Genomic DNA, 15,568 nt, shown 5'->3' on the forward strand with positions numbered 1-15,568 from the left:
TTCCGGAGGAAGTGCGTTCCAGATCCTGGGCGCCATTCCTGAGAAGGAGCGGTTGTACGTTTTTTCCTTCCGGAATCTTCTCGGTTTCAGCAGAAGATTGTTTGTACTTCTGGTAGTTCTGGACCCGCCGGAAATTGTCAACTTATGAGTGAGGTAGCTGGGTGATTTCAGGTGTATAGCCTTGTGCGTCATGCAGGCAATTTTCAGCTGAATTCTGGCTTCAAGAGGTAGCCAGTTCAAGGATTTAAAGTCAGGGGAGATATGCAAATGTTTTTTTGATCCAGTGATGAGTCTTGCCGCCGAGTTTAGAGACGCTCTGAGGGGTGCCGTTGTAGTTAGGGGGAGGCCGCAGAGGGCCACGCTGCCGTAGTCTATGCGAGGGATGACTAGTGCTTGTACTGCGGTTTGGAAGTCTTTTGCTGGGAGGAAGGGTTTAAGTTTCCTCAAGGTATTTATTTGGAAGTTCGCCCCCTTAGTTGCCTTGCTGATATGCTGCTGCATGTTGAGGTTGGTGTCAAGTGTTATGCCTAAGGATTTTGCTGAGCCCACAATGGTCAGTTGGACATTGAGTGCTGTTAGGTGCTTAAGCCATGTTTGTGCGGAAGATATTTTCGTGGGAGGTGCGATTAGGAGGAACTCAGTCTTCATAGCATTGAGTTTGAGGTGGTTATCAGCCAGCCAAGATTGGGTGTTTCTGATCGTAGAATTCAGACTCAGGATGTCTTTGGGGGATTGTAACTTGAGATATAATTGAGTGTCATCAGCGTACATGTGAAAGTGAACATTGGATGCTTGTAGCAGGGTGGTGAGAGGTTCCATAACAAGGTTGAACAAAGTAGGGGATAGGCAGGATCCTTGAGGGACACCTAACGATACCGGTATTGGGGATGACAACGAGTTTTTGCTCTTGAATTTTTGAGACCGGTTGTGTAGAAAGGAGGTGAACCAACGAAGCACAGTCCCCGAGAAGCCCATTCTTGTCTTTAGGAGTTCGAGTAAGTTCTCATGTTTCACTGTGTCGAATGCTGAAGAGAGATCAAGAAGGATGAGGAGGCAGGTATCGTTTTGATCTAGGATTTGAAGGGCATCGTCAATTATGTGAGTCATAGCTGTTTCAGTGCTGTGCCCTGCTCGGAAGCCTGATTGATGTGGGTTGAGGAGATCAAACTGTTCTATGTGCTTTGTCAATTGTAATTGGACGCATTTTTCTAAAAGTTTGGCGAGAGTGGGAATGTTGGTAATCGGACGGTAATTGCTTAGATCAGTGGGGTCGGCTGTTGGTTTCTTCAGTAGAGGAGTGACTTGTCCAACTTTGAGGGAGTCAGGGATAGTTCCTTGTTGTAGTGAGCTATTGATAATTTTAGTCCAGAGTGGGAGGAGCAAAGGGATGAAGTCTTTTACGGCGTTAGCCGGAAGAGGGTCAGTGAGGTGATTGGATGGTTTTAGGGGGCTGAGTATTCTGACAATTTCTTCTTCAGAGTAGGTGTCAAAGGATGACCAAGTCGCATTGTTTTTTAGTTTATTAGGTGTTATGCAGTTGGGTATTGAGTAAAGGCTTGCGTCATTGAGGAGGTCGCTCCTTATATTGTCAGTTTTTTTGTTAAAGAAAACCGAGAAATCTTCGCAGGAAGGAGTAGTGCTCAAAATGTCGACAGCTGGGGGTTGTTCCTTAGATTGAGATCGGATTAGCTCGAACAATTTACTTGGACGGTTTTTTGCTTGGTCTAGCTGTAGTCTGAAGAACTCTGATTTTGAGCGTTTTATTTTCCTGAAGTATGCATTTCTCTTTTTCCTCAGAGTTTTAAGATGCAGTGTCGAGGGAACTGATCTCCAGGTGCGCTCTGCCGTTCGCACAGCCCGTCTCTCTTCATTGAGACTCCCGTTGTACCAAGGGTTGGATATCTTAGTAGATACTCTTTTCAGTTGCAATGGAGCAGCCTCATTGATTATTGAGGCCATGGAGTTGAGATAGTGGTCAGTTAGGTACTGAACGTCAGTAACGTCGGTAGGGGGGAGTAGGAGATTGCAGCTGTTAGGGGGAAGAGAGTTTGGATTGAGTTTCCTCATGTCTCTTTTCCAGACTTTGGGCATGGAGTATTGCACCGGGATGCATTTTACTTTTTCCTTGATAAGGAATGTGATAATATGGTGGTCTGACCAGTCACAAGGTTGGATTGAGTCAAGTTGAATGGTGTCTTCTTTGGAGATGACAAGGTCGAGGATAGAGCCTTTGTCATGTGTCGGGGCGTTGCAAATTTGAGTGAGGTCAGAAGCGTTAAGGAAATTTTTGATGCTATTAACTACTGCGTCACTGCAGTCATTCCAATGGAGATTGTAGTCACCAAGGTAAATTTGTGTGTTTTGCCGTCCTGCGTTGATTGACATTGTGTCCATGAGCTGTTGGGAGAAGATGAGGTTGTCCCCCGGGGGGTGGTACATGATATGTAGTGAACATACAGGTTTGTTCTCACTGATGACATCAATGCAGAAGTATTCACAGGAGGTAAGAGAAGGGGCGGTGACCTTATTAATAGAGAGGTTGCTCTTGTAAATGCAGGCGATTCCGCCACCTGTCTTGTTGGACCTGTCAAGTCTAGTGATGCAGTAGTTGGGGGGGACTAGGATATCCATGATAGGATTGGAGGATTCAGTTAACCATGTCTCCGTTAGTATGGCCAGGTCAAGGTCCATAGACAAGATGAGGTCAGCGACCTCCGACGAGTGTTTTTGGGCCGATCTACAGTTGAGAAGTGTGCATTTGAGTCTGGGGGTGCAAGGGGAGGTGGAGGGGTCTATAGTGAGAGGAACTTTAGTGAGGTTGTTGGGAACAGAGCCTCTGTTGCTACGCGTGGGGTGCCTGATAGGGTTGGAGAGAATCGTAGGAATGGATATGTTAATGGTGGCTAAACGTTTTTGGGTTGCCGGGACATATGTGCTGAGAAGGGTGTGTATGTCGCGGTCCGAGAGAGTCTTGATAGCGCGCTGGGGGCGGTTGGCGGTATTGCGAGAGGGGATAGAGGTCCAATGTAAGGCGCGAGTGGGATGATACTTATACACGGTGTGCAGTTCTCCATCCCTTTCACTGTGAATATGAAGGTGAGGGGCTTGTAGTCCGTACGGATGGTGAAATTCAGCCCCCACAAAAAGAATTTGAAATGCCTCAATGTTCAGAAGCACGCTAGGGCCTCCTGCTCAATTATGGAGTAATTGCGCTCCTCACTCATTAAGCACCTACATGCAAAGGAAATTATCTTCTCTTCCTTTGCTTACTTTTGTATTAGTGCAGCTCCCAACCCATTATTTGAAGCATCCGTGGTGAGAATGGTCTTTCTCCGGGGATCAAAGATTCCCAAGACTGGTGAGCTCGCAATTTCTTCTTTGAGGGCATCAACCACCCACTTATGCTCGTCTTCCCAATTGAAATCCTTGTCCTTTTTAAGAAGATCCCTCATGGGTTCACATTTGGATGCAAAGTTTTGAATGTACTTAGACATGTATTCCATGAGCCCTAAGAAAGACTTCAGTTCATCTTTACTCTTGGGTTACGGTGCATCTCTTACCGCGCAGAGCAGGCTCTTTTTTGGTCTGAACCCTTCTTCAGAGATGGAATGTCCCAAGTATTCGACAGACAACACCCTTATCTTGCATTTGTTCCTCTGAACGGTCAGCCCAGCATCTGTGAGCTTCTGGAAAACCACCTTGAGGGTAGTCGTGTTCATCTACATCGCGGCCGAACACCAAGATATCATCCGATCCACTCCCTTCAAGATTTCCTGCATTATCTTCTGGAAGACCGTCGCAGCCGACGCTAGCCCAAAAGGCATCTTCCCGAACATGAATGCACCTTGGGGAGTGTTGGAAATGGCCCTTTTTGCAGGGTTATCCCCAAACTTTTTTCTTCTTCCTCCGTTGTTTTTCCAGACCCGTGGCTGTTGGCAATAGGACTCTGGGCACTTTACCCCTGCTGATCAGTGCTAAAGTGCATGTGCTCTCTGTGTAAATTATTATTGTGATTGGTTATCCATGATTGGCATATTTGTATTACCAAGAAGTCCCTAGTAAAGTGCACTGAGTGTGCCAGGGCTGGTGATTCAAATGCTACTAGTGGGCCTGCAGCACTGATTGTGCCACCCACATGAGTAGCCCTAAAATGGTGTCTCAGGCCTGCCACCGCAGTGCCTATGTGCAGTCTCTGCACTGCCATGTCTTCCTGGTCAGTGTCCCCACTGACCAGGCCTAACCCTTCCCTTTCTGGGCACAATGGTCACCCCTATGGAAGGCCCAAGGTACCCCCTTAGGCAGGGTGCAGTGTATGTGAAAGGTAGATCATGTATTTGTGAAGGTGACATGCTCTGGTAGTGAATTACAGCCATTTTCGTTTTTCACTGCTGCAAGGCTATCTTGCTTCATAGGCAATCATGGGGGATGCTGGCTACAGTGGCTACCATCATATCTTCCCATAGGAACAAGATAGGACATAAAAGTCTAGTATCCCTGAACTCAGAATTAAATAACACATCTTTTAGGAAAGGTTGTTTTTAAATCCTGTGTTTGAGAACAGCACTTTTAGAAAGTGGCTGTTCTCTTGTCTGACCTTTCTGTGTGCCTTGGCCTGTTTGTGAATTGACTGTCTGGTTTGAGAGTGACAGGGGCTGGGGAGCACCCAGGAGGCTGGATGAGTCAGCCCTGGGCTGAATGGCTGCATCTGCATCTTGAGTGCTGGGAGGGGATAGCACCTGAGACCTGAATAGGACTGTGCCTGCCGCCCACAGTGCTGGCTCCACCCCCTGTGGTGCGTCTGATGTCTCTGACCTGCACTGAGAAAGGAGTGAAGGAATCATGTCAACAAAGTGCTCCAGGGCTGTACTTTCCCTCAACAATGCTGGCTCCACCTCCTGCTGGGCGGCTGACGACCCTGCCCCTGTCTCTGAATGGAAAGGAGAGGCCAGGAAAACAAAGTGCTCAAGGAACACCCAGAACTGGTTCGGACCGGGCTCAGAGCCCTCCTGCACAAAGGGAACAAAGACTTTTAGGGGTATAAGTACAGGACCCCAGACTACAGAAGATTAGACCATCCTGGAATCAAGAAGGAACCTCTGCCAAGGAGAAAGCTGAAACTGAAGAAGGAAGACTGTCCTGCTGTTGCTCTGCTGGACTGACCTGCTGTTGCTTTGCTGCCAAGGAGAGGGGAAGGACTCTGCTTTGTGCTGTGTCCCCTTGCTTGAAGGAATCTCCAAGGGCCTGAGAAGAGCTGGCTCCCTGTTTTTGAAGTCCCAGGTACAAAAGGACTTCACCCCCAGCTTCCCTGAACACTACTGAGAGAGTTCTGTCCTTCCTGGAGTGCGTGGCCCATGTGTGGTGCCTCTGGAAGTTGTACCTGTGTTGGGGAGCTGGAAACCAAGCTTTTAAAGACTTTTTGCAAGTTTTGTCGCATCTCTCGCTTACGGAGCGCATCCCCGACAGTGTGAGGAAATTCCCACCGCTACGAAGGCCGAGATCGTCGCAGCGCCTTTTGCCGCTGCCAGAGCCATCGCATCCTTTGTTTGCGGGACACACCAGACCTGTGCAGGAAGATTGCCATCGCTGCGAGTGTCGTCGCAGAGCCTGTCGTCGCTGGGTGAGATCGCCGCACCGCTTGCTTGCGGACTGCATCACGTCGCTGCGAGTGTCATCGCAGAAGCCATCGCATCAAGGAGCTACGAGAGAGAGATCACCGCTGGTCTGCGCATCGTCACCCCGGAGATCGTCGCAACTCCAAAGATCATCGCATTGTGCCTTTGCAAGAGAAAACTTCCTACGGAACATACGCACCGGAATCCATACAAGTCCGCCTTCCTCCCCATACAGACCGGATTTGTCGCAACATGCCCGCTGCTGCAGCGGGGTTGTCGCATCGCCTCCCCATGGTCTAAGGAGCATCGCATCGCTTGTTTTCCACCGCACCAGCTTCTGCTTTGGAACTTTGTCACTTTTAAAAGGTACTGTTGGCTAAACGTGACGCAACTGTGAACTTTTCACACAACTGTGGATTATTTGATCGCAACCTTAAGAACTCTTTTGCAACCATATTCTTGAACTGTGTATTTTGGATTTTTGTCGTTTTGGTCTTGTGTAGTTTAGATTAAATACCTTTATTTTTCCTTTTCCAAACTGTTGTGGAGGAGTCAGTCTGTGGTGTTTTCACTGTGTTACTGTGAGTGTTGGTACAAATACTTTACACATTGCTTTTGGATAAGCCTGACTGCTTGTGCCAAGCTACCAATGGGTGAGCAGAGGTTATCTAAGGAGTGTTTCCTCCTTACCCTGACTAGAAGCAAGGGTCCCTATTTGGACAGTGGTACCTACCTCTGCCAACTAGAGACCCCCAGTTCTAACAGGGAGTTATAAAGGCGATGAGTGGCCTGGACTCCGGGTGGAGGTCTACCTGGTGGTACGCCATAGACAAGTCAATTAAGCTAAAGTATTTAGCTTTCCCCATGGTGCTGAGCAACTCATTGATGTTAGGCAAAGGGTACCTTTCCACCTAAATGTTCTCGTTAAGGCTGCATAGATCCACACATAACCTAATTCCCTGGCCTCTGGCCTCAGCAGTGATAACTATTGGCCCAACCATTCTGAACATTCAACTGGTTCAATGATTCCCATGTCACACAGTTTGCACAGCTCCTTCTCCAATGGTTCTCTCATTAATTGTGCTACTGGGCGCAATTTCTGCACTACGGGCTTGGCGTTGGACTTCAACTTGATTCTGTGTTGGAAGTCATGTAGACAACCCAGTTTCTCCTGAAACAATTCAGGAAATTCTTCGCAGATGGCGTTGGCTCCTTGGTTCCTTTTGGTAAGTAGAACTTGCTCAGTGCTGTTGGGGTCAAGGATGATACCTAGTTCTTTCTGGTGTTGCCATCCTAGTAGGTTAGATCCAGATTCTACTATATAAACTTTGCCAAAAGTCTGCCTGCCCTTGAATTGTATGTGCATTTCCCTCATACCCATGAGAGGTATTGGTTCCTTGCTGTACACTGTGGGAGAAATATCAGGTTTCCGCAGCACTCTTTCGGTTTGCCCCACAAAGTTCTCAAAGACATTCTTGTCCAAGAGTGTGAATGGAGGGGAGTGAGGGACGGAGGAACATGGCGGCCGCGAGCTGAATGGCCGCGGCTCGGCTCCCCGGCTCCCTGGATGCAGAATATGAAAGACTAAACGAATGCTAGCCTGCGGATAGCCATTTAATCACGGACGATTGCGGGGATTCCCCTTCATCATTACGGCAACTAAGATATGAGCCAGGTTAACTTACTGTGCGCCGAGAGCACTGAGAGGTCTGCGGGGATTGAGGCCGACAGTCACCGCGGCTGCGGCGTTGGAGGACGCGGCTGGTGTACGCGGTGGGCGGAGGCGGCTCTGGCACGAAGGAGACGCAACTCGGCTGTGCTCCTGTTCCTGTTCCGGGTCGTGAGTGGGGGAGTCAGCAATGGCAGAGAAAGAGGTGGTGTGAGTCCTGTGGGGAAGGAGGGAGACCGAGCTGAGGGTTTTAAAGGGAGATGTCGAGGTGAACGCTGCAGGAAAGGTAGGCAGTAGACACACAAAGAAATATATTCTGAAAAGCACACCTCGAAGCCCCTTATATGCAGAGAGTCTTATAGATTTAAAAAGTGAAGAAAGTGACCCCGGGGGTATAGCCAGATCGATGGATGGTGCCAGTGCTAAACTTGCTGATATAGCTGGTCAGGAGGTCGGAAAAGCAGCAGAAGGGACACAAAAAAAAAGTTCCAGCTCAGGCACAGAACATTAAATTTAATCGATATGCCCTCCAAGCCAGATTGGTCCTAGACCCCCTACAGGATAAATGTAGTGTATCCACCTCGTACATCACCCCCCCATCTCCGAGGTTAGAGTCAGCAACAGAAAGGGCAAATCTAAAGCCAGTAAATCAAATGAGGGAGTTGAGGCTAGTGCAAAAAAGAGCGACGCTGGTGTCAATAGAAGGAAGGGAAAAGCCAAGAAGTGTACACTACCCCAGTTAAAAGTAACACCCTCACTTAAAACCTATTATAAGGTCATGGCCACCAGCAGTGCCTCAACATCTCTAATAGCGCCCACAGCCCAAACAAAGCCCATGCAACTAAAAGCAGAGAGGGGGAAATCCACCATTTTTGACACAAGTAGCCCTGGCAATAAAATGAAATCAGTGAGCAGAGCAGTAATAAAAGCATCAAGCAAAGCGGAAGCAGTGGATGTTCCCTCGATGATACACTCAGACGTAAATCTGTCAAATAAATATTCAGCTCTGACAATTAGCAACACTGAATCTCGCCCTATAGCCCAACTATCCACAGAAGAGCAGAAAAAACAAGGAACATCAAAGGAAACACCAGTGGAAGCAGAAAGTGAAGATAACATCTCTGCTGAGCCCCCATCAACAACAACTCTGGTAAGCTCTTGTAAATCAGATGTCAGTAAATTAGACTTGACGTCGTCCACTTTAGCAGACATCCTCCTGGCTATGAAGGAGGAAATAACCAGCAGATTCACCGTCTCACAATCCAATCAAGCAGAGATGGCAAGCAGATTCTCAACATCCGAAGCAAATCAGGCTGCAATTCAGGCTTCCTATGAAGTGCTAGCTAAGAGACTAGACAACATCACTTTAAGAACAGAAGCTATGGAAAAGAAAATCCCGAAGATGCGGGACTCTATTCCAACTACAGAAGATGAAGTAGCGAGACTAAGTGTACAAAATAAAGAGCTAAAAGAAGATATTGAACGTCTGGAAAACCACTCTTGGCGGAGTAACCTGTAATTGCTAAATGTTCCAGAGTCTCTTGAAGGAGCAGACCTGCAGGGATATGTGATTTCGCTATTGATGGGAACGCCCTAAAAGAAGTCAACGATGTCGATTTAGCCCGAGAAATTCAAAGGGTAGATCCGGACCCCTTTAGAAGAAATCCAGCAAGGCAGAAACCAAAGAAGATTTTGCTCACTTTCTTGACATATTCAGTAAAGGAACAGATCTTGTCTTTGGCCCTTAAGGAAAAGTCAATCATATTCAATAGTTCCAATCCTTTCACCTTCAAAATCAGGTCTGATATCTCCCATGTAACAGCAACTAGACAGTGGGAGTTAGGGAAAAGAATGGAAGAGTTGAATGGACTGGGGGCTAAGTCTCAGCCAAAATTCCCTGCACACCTCAGGGTGATGTGGAACAACCATATGCATTTGACCAAATCCGGAGAGGAGGCCAACGACTTGATTGCAAAAATCAGGGAGGAACAGGGAGTGAAGAGGTAATAGATCGGTACTCTTAACCTAAGTGATCGAAATAGAGAGGATAAGACCTTCGCATTCGTACATTATACAGTATTTACGTCTGTATACCCGCAGGTACATAATTTTATAAAAATCCTGCATCCTAGGAGGGGGGGTAGAGTCAAATAGGCTTAGCCTATTGGAAGGAAGGGTTCCTCATGGGGTAAAGGGGTATAGGCACTGGGATCTTGGGGAGGGGGTGGGGGGGGGGGGGGGGGGGTCACCTGGGTGGGGAGCATAGGGAAAAAAAAGAAAAGATAACCTCATCTCATCATAGCCGGGAATATAAGCCGTGCAGGCAACTGAAGAGATGTCAGGGGACCAAGGATTAAGGGGGAGACAGACCACCTTTATTTCCCGGAACGTTAATGGTATGAGGTGTCCTCGTAGACAGAGACTAATCCTTAAGTATTTGGAACTGTTGAGTGCTCAAATCTGTTTATTGCAGGAGACCCATCTCAGTCTGACAGAAAGTCGGCTAATTTTCTCCAAAGCACATTGGATAAAATACTTTACTGTGTCTCATCAGACCTCACATAGTAGAGGTGTTGCAATACTGGTGAAACAAGGCATTTCATGTTCTATCAAGGGGATTCAAACAGATACATCAGGGAGATGGTTAGTGGTCAAAATGACATTAAATAACGTAGACATAACTTGTGCCTCATTCTATGGCCCCAACATCGACGACGCCTCATATTTGCTCAAATTACAATCAATATTGACGTTGGAGTCTCCACCGTACATCCTCGGGGGAGATTTCAATGTATTATTGAACCCCGTAAACGACAAGTCTAACTTGAGCCATTATATAGGGGCCCCTAACATTCATCGAACGTTATTAAATTTGATCTATAATTTAGATTTAGTGGATGTCTGGAGAGCTAAAGAAGGTTCCCGACAGGGTTTTACATTTTACAGCAAGAAATTCGGGCACTCTTCCAGGATCGATTATGTCTTCACAGATAGACAATCTCTTGTTAATATCAAGGAGATACTTGTCAAGCCTAGCCATCTCTCAGACCACGCTCCCCTGCAGTTCATTCTCTTGAGCAGAAGTTTGCAGGTACAGTCCAGATGGACGTTGAAAAGAACTGTGCTTCTTAATACAGAAATAATAATCAATTTTGTGGTATAGAAGGCCTGATCATGCACTGACCTTGGCGACACAGTTCAATGACAATTGAATTTAGCCATTGATGCGCTAACTTTGCGAATACATGCTGTAGAACAGGAATTTGATTTCTTTGGTGTGGAATTGGTCCTACGCAGGCGTCCCCGTAATATATTGGGGGGATTCGGAAGTACTATCAGAAAATCAACTGGTCACAGAAAAACTTTGTGCTGATATCCCCAGGACATATTGGTAGGATCCTGACGTTCTATTACAAAATCTATGGTTACTACCCTAGCTATAAAAGAAACAAGCATTTACAATGCAACGGTTTCGCCTTTGCCAAAGTTAGAGCTGTTGGCATTGTAAATGACAAATCCTCCCTCTGCCTGTGCTCTGTGTGTACACCAGTAAGAGGAGCTGTGGAGGTCCGGGCAGCCCTGCTAGTTCACACAGCGGGAGCCCAGGAGAGCTGCCCTGGGCAGAGCAAGGAAGAAGCACCGGGCGGGGGGAGACGGAGGGGCCACCCAGACAAGGGACTGAAGGTCGCCCTCCTGCGGAGAAGACTGCGCACGCTCTGCCACCTTGGACTGAGGGGCTGGACGCTCCCACATGACCGAACTAGGGGGCTGCGGACACACCCTACAGAGCACTAGTAGTTGCTCACACCCACCCAGAAGAGGAGTGGGGGGTGGGCTGCTGACACGTGGGCCTCAGAGGTTTTGAACATCTCTGCAGGCACAGGGGGCTGGGGCTGTTGACACGGCAGAAGACTGAAAGGTACAATCATCCTGATTGTAATCTGTTATTTCCGTGGCAACGAATGTCCCAGTCTGATCGGAGCATTCAAAGAGGTGTGGTGAGATGTCCACCGACTCCTTCTGCAACCTGGGCGTGAAAAAGATTGACACTTGGTTTACCAGCCAGCAAGTTAGCTCAATGAGTTAAGTGCATGCTTCTGCTATATGGTGTGCCCGACATATCATGAGTCTGTATTCCACCAGAATCAACTCAGTCTCGTATCCTTCTGTGGTTGATAAAATTGAGTATCAGTAAATTGAGTAATAGCAGCAATTGTTATTTACAGCACTTAGAAGCGGCTATAGTCTTGGGCGCTCTGTAAAACATGAAGCTTTAGTACACGTAGCCCGGGGATGCAAGCTTTGCACAGGATTAATCAGCTGTCTAAATTCAAAAGTGCTGTATTATTGCCCGGGCCACACCAGGAAGCAAAGTGGTCCCTGACATAAAGGCTGAAACCAGACCTACAATGAACCACGCAAGAGCGAAAGAGGGACCGAAACCTCTAAAGCGAGGTTTGGGGAAAGCCTCTCAAAAAGGTTTTTAAAAAAATTAGCCCAAACTGTTACATTTTACAGCACTCATTCTTAGTTACGTTGTCTAAAAGGCTTTAGGGTTTACATTACATGCTGTTCTGCATATTTATTTTTGAATACGTCGTTTTTCTTAGGGTATTTGAAAAGTGCTAGATACAGTATGGCAGCCTCAAGGCATTTGCGAAGGAGAACTAACAGGCAAGAGATTGTATCTGAACCATGAAAAGATCACAGGAAGCACCCATGTGCCCTCAAATCATTGTCATCACCTGTTCTTCTTGAATCTACCTTGATCACAGAAGCCCAGTGAGGATGACTCGGGTAGCTCGTGAATATATTTAAGGGCTAGCACCATCAGCACTATGTTTGCTTAGTTACATGAAGGGAGCGTATGTTTTGCTCGCTTTATCGCCACAGACGTATTTCCAAAAATGCTATTTTGCAATGGCCGAGAGCAGGAAACCAGCTCTGCAAAAACACTGCCAAATGTATGACTTTATAGTTGCTTAATCACTCAATGTCCGTCAGTCAGCCTAACGCAGCGAGCGGGAAGTGGAGCTGCAAGGGAATGCCGTGATAAAAATGAAACAACCGGACTTCCAAAGCTGGTAACGGGCGTAACCTTGAATGAAACCACTCTGCAATCAAACTGCATTGTTTACAGGCACTGACCGCAGAAAAACAAAATTTAGGCCCGTGACAGGCTTTCAAGTGTGAGCTCCAAGAAATGCGGATATCAAGAACGGCAACTTCTGGGGGGTGGTGCTCGAAGGAGAATGGAGGTCTTGCTGATGGACACTGGAATATCACTTCAAACTAAATGTTTATTCACCAGTGGACGAGGGTTTGGTACTAATTTGCACAAGCGCACAATCGATAATAGAAGGGTATAGAGGCTTTTGTACAGTGAAATAGTTTTATAGTGCTTCTTACAGAGCGCAGGCGCCAGCATAATACTCACCTAGCCACACAGATAGTTACAGCATGGCCGCGACGAACCCTGCTCCAACGTTGCTAAAAGGCTGCCAACCATGCAGCGGGGCCTCCGGCTGGAATCCTCTTCCGGCGCACCGGGGCGGAGAAGAGCTGCGGCAGAGGGAAGGGGGGGGGAGGCGAAGCGAGAGTGGGAAGGACAGCGCGGGGGTGGGGGGGCGGAACAAAGACACGGACAGCGGGAGGGGGGACGGACAGCGGGATACAACCATGCGGGACCAGGAGATCTTAATGAGGAAAGAACATCCATTAAAAAAAAAAATGTACATGCCCACAGTGGCCCACGTCTTCATGGCGATCGCAAAGGGGCGGGATGAGTAAAAATCGCGGGAACGCCCACGAATCTGCTCGGGCACTAACGGACAGATCTCTCTTCCAATGGGTAGCCTCCATTTATGGAGCTAGCCAATGGAAGAGAAGGCGGGACAAAGTGCCCATACTGTTAAAACATAAGATTTCGCCTGCGCGAAACGCTGCTGCGCAGCTGTTCGCCAGGTGAAACCTAAAAACTACGAATCATAGCAAAATCCTCATATTCTATTTCCTTGGAATTGAAAAAGCCTTGAGAAAGTCACATGACATGACGAAACACGTGTCGGCTGTTGTCTTTCGTGGACCAGGATGAAGAGGACATAAAAACTGCCCACAGTCCCTTATAATTAGAGAACATTTGTCCTTTCTTGGTCTTTATTTATGAATGTTGTGTTTTTAAAGTAGTACCTTATGTCTGTTTGAAAAAATTGTGATTTTTTTTACATTGTTTGGAACTAAAACTCTTTGAGAACCTAAAATTGTTGATTGCCAGTGATATTTGGATTTACACATAGAATGTCTCTTTTTGAACAAATGTAGACACAAACAGTTACTTTAGAGTGCCGGGATATCTGTATATAAAGATTGTGTTCCATAGGGATTGCTTGGCAAGAACTATGTACTTGAGCATCTAGGTAGTAGGGTGCATATTTATCTAGAGAGGCACCAACTCTAAATGTTTATCTAAAAACTGATTAATCTTTGAACCTACCACTTCTGGGTCCCCATCTGATTGTATTTGTATATGAGGTGCGCCTCCTTTGTATTACTACCAGTGAGTTTGTATACAACTGCGTAAGGCCCCGCAAGGCAACAATGTAATTAGGGACTGATTCTTGTTTACCTTGGATTCTATTAAAAAATGTGTTGCATTCCTACACTACATTCACCTTATCTCCAAAATGAGTTTCCAACTTCTCCATGGTACATACAAAAACGTCCACCTCCTGCCCCTTCCCCTTCAGGTTCTGGCAAGGTTTTGTATATTTACCGCCCATGCACCCCCAAATTGTGGATAAGTATGTGTTGTTTGCGAACAGAACTAAAACGCTCCCCTCCTATAGCTATGATGTCGGACTCAAATAACTTCACCCACTCCTTCCAACTTATTTCTGGCTCTTCAATTTCATTAAAAAAAGGAGGAGGCTGGCTTATGCTTGCCACCACCATCATGGTATGTCAAAAGGCTATCGTAGGGTGTAAGTGAAGTTACAACATTGGGGAAGGGGAAGACAAGATACAAATTTGATGTGGATCAAAATGGACCTGCTGTTGGTAATCCAGTGAATCAAAGTAGTGAGAGGTGAATAATACCATGCACCGGGTAAAAGAGTCAGTGTCCATTCATGAGGGATTTAGATACACTCAAAATGTCCCACTTGTTCTGGAAAACAGCACCATGCGTAGAATAGTGGAATTGTGCAGCAGTCACTTTATTTGGATAATTTGTACCTTGCGTGTAAGGATGGAAAATGCCAACTACCAATATAAGGAAAGGTACTAGACAACGCTAGACTCATAGAAGGAAAACAGTACCTTTGGCAGGGGTAGAACTGTTCCTGAGTTGATCTGTTCCGGACTCCGCAAAAATGTAGGGTTTACAGCATGTAAATAATGCCTGCACTCTGCGTGGAAAAAAAGTGTCAGGAAACACAGGACACTGCTCCGAATGCTAGAGCGATGACCCTTGACTGAGGCAGCTGACGAGGCGCACCGCATCTGACAGGAACAGGCGGGAAGGAAATGAACGCCGATTCACCTCATGAGGCGCTCGTCAACTCGATCACAAAATCCTGCTTTTTCATAAGACGTTACTGGCAGGACTTGCAGCACGCCGCTCTGAGACTAGACCGCTGACCTTTGACTAAGGCAGCTGACGAGGCACATTGCGCCTGACAGGAACAGGCGGGAAGGAAGTGAACACGGAACCACCTCAGTAGGCGCTCCTCTACTTGATCACGAAGTTACGCCACGGACAACTCGTCCTTCGTCATAACTCCTCTCTGTAGTTCTCTCGCCTCAGGTCGTCCACACCTAAAGTCACCGGAGACGTAGTTTCCGCTGACAGATTGTCAAACGGATCATGTGGGTCAGGATGAGGTACAAGAGGTAGACCAGCGCCACTATGCGACACACTTCGGAACTCCAACCTGGAATGGAGGTCTTTGCCGCAGCGCAAATCCCCCGCACAGCGCACAGAATGGTACAGCGCCAATGAGGTGAGTCATAAATGTCTGATGATGTTTAAAGTTAGTATTATCAGCAATTTACCTCTGGTTCTGGATAGTATTGGAGAAGAGGTAACACAACCCAGTCAGTTTTTTTTGTTCCCTTGTTGGATTTGATTGCTTGTGTAACCCTGGTCCAGGTTACAAATGAAATGGGATCTTATGGTGATTCTCACGTACACACTAATGGAGAGAGTAATCAGAGGGGAGATGACCAAACTGCCCCCTTCGCAGTAAATCATCGCCAGTGTTGCAAAGTAGAATGATGACAGGAAACA

At 47.0% G+C, this 15,568-nt stretch overlaps 1 protein-coding gene across 1 annotated transcript in view; it reads left to right on the forward strand.

Moving 5' to 3' along the window:
* ODAD2 (outer dynein arm docking complex subunit 2) overlaps positions 1-15,568 on the forward strand; it is a 1,353,572-nt gene that overhangs the window by 162,323 nt on the left and 1,175,681 nt on the right. The gene's annotated exons all lie outside the window — the stretch shown is intronic.

Source organism: Lissotriton helveticus, chromosome 10 (assembly GCF_964261635.1).
Source record: "Lissotriton helveticus chromosome 10, aLisHel1.1, whole genome shotgun sequence".
Lineage (NCBI taxonomy): Eukaryota > Metazoa > Chordata > Amphibia > Caudata > Salamandridae > Lissotriton > Lissotriton helveticus.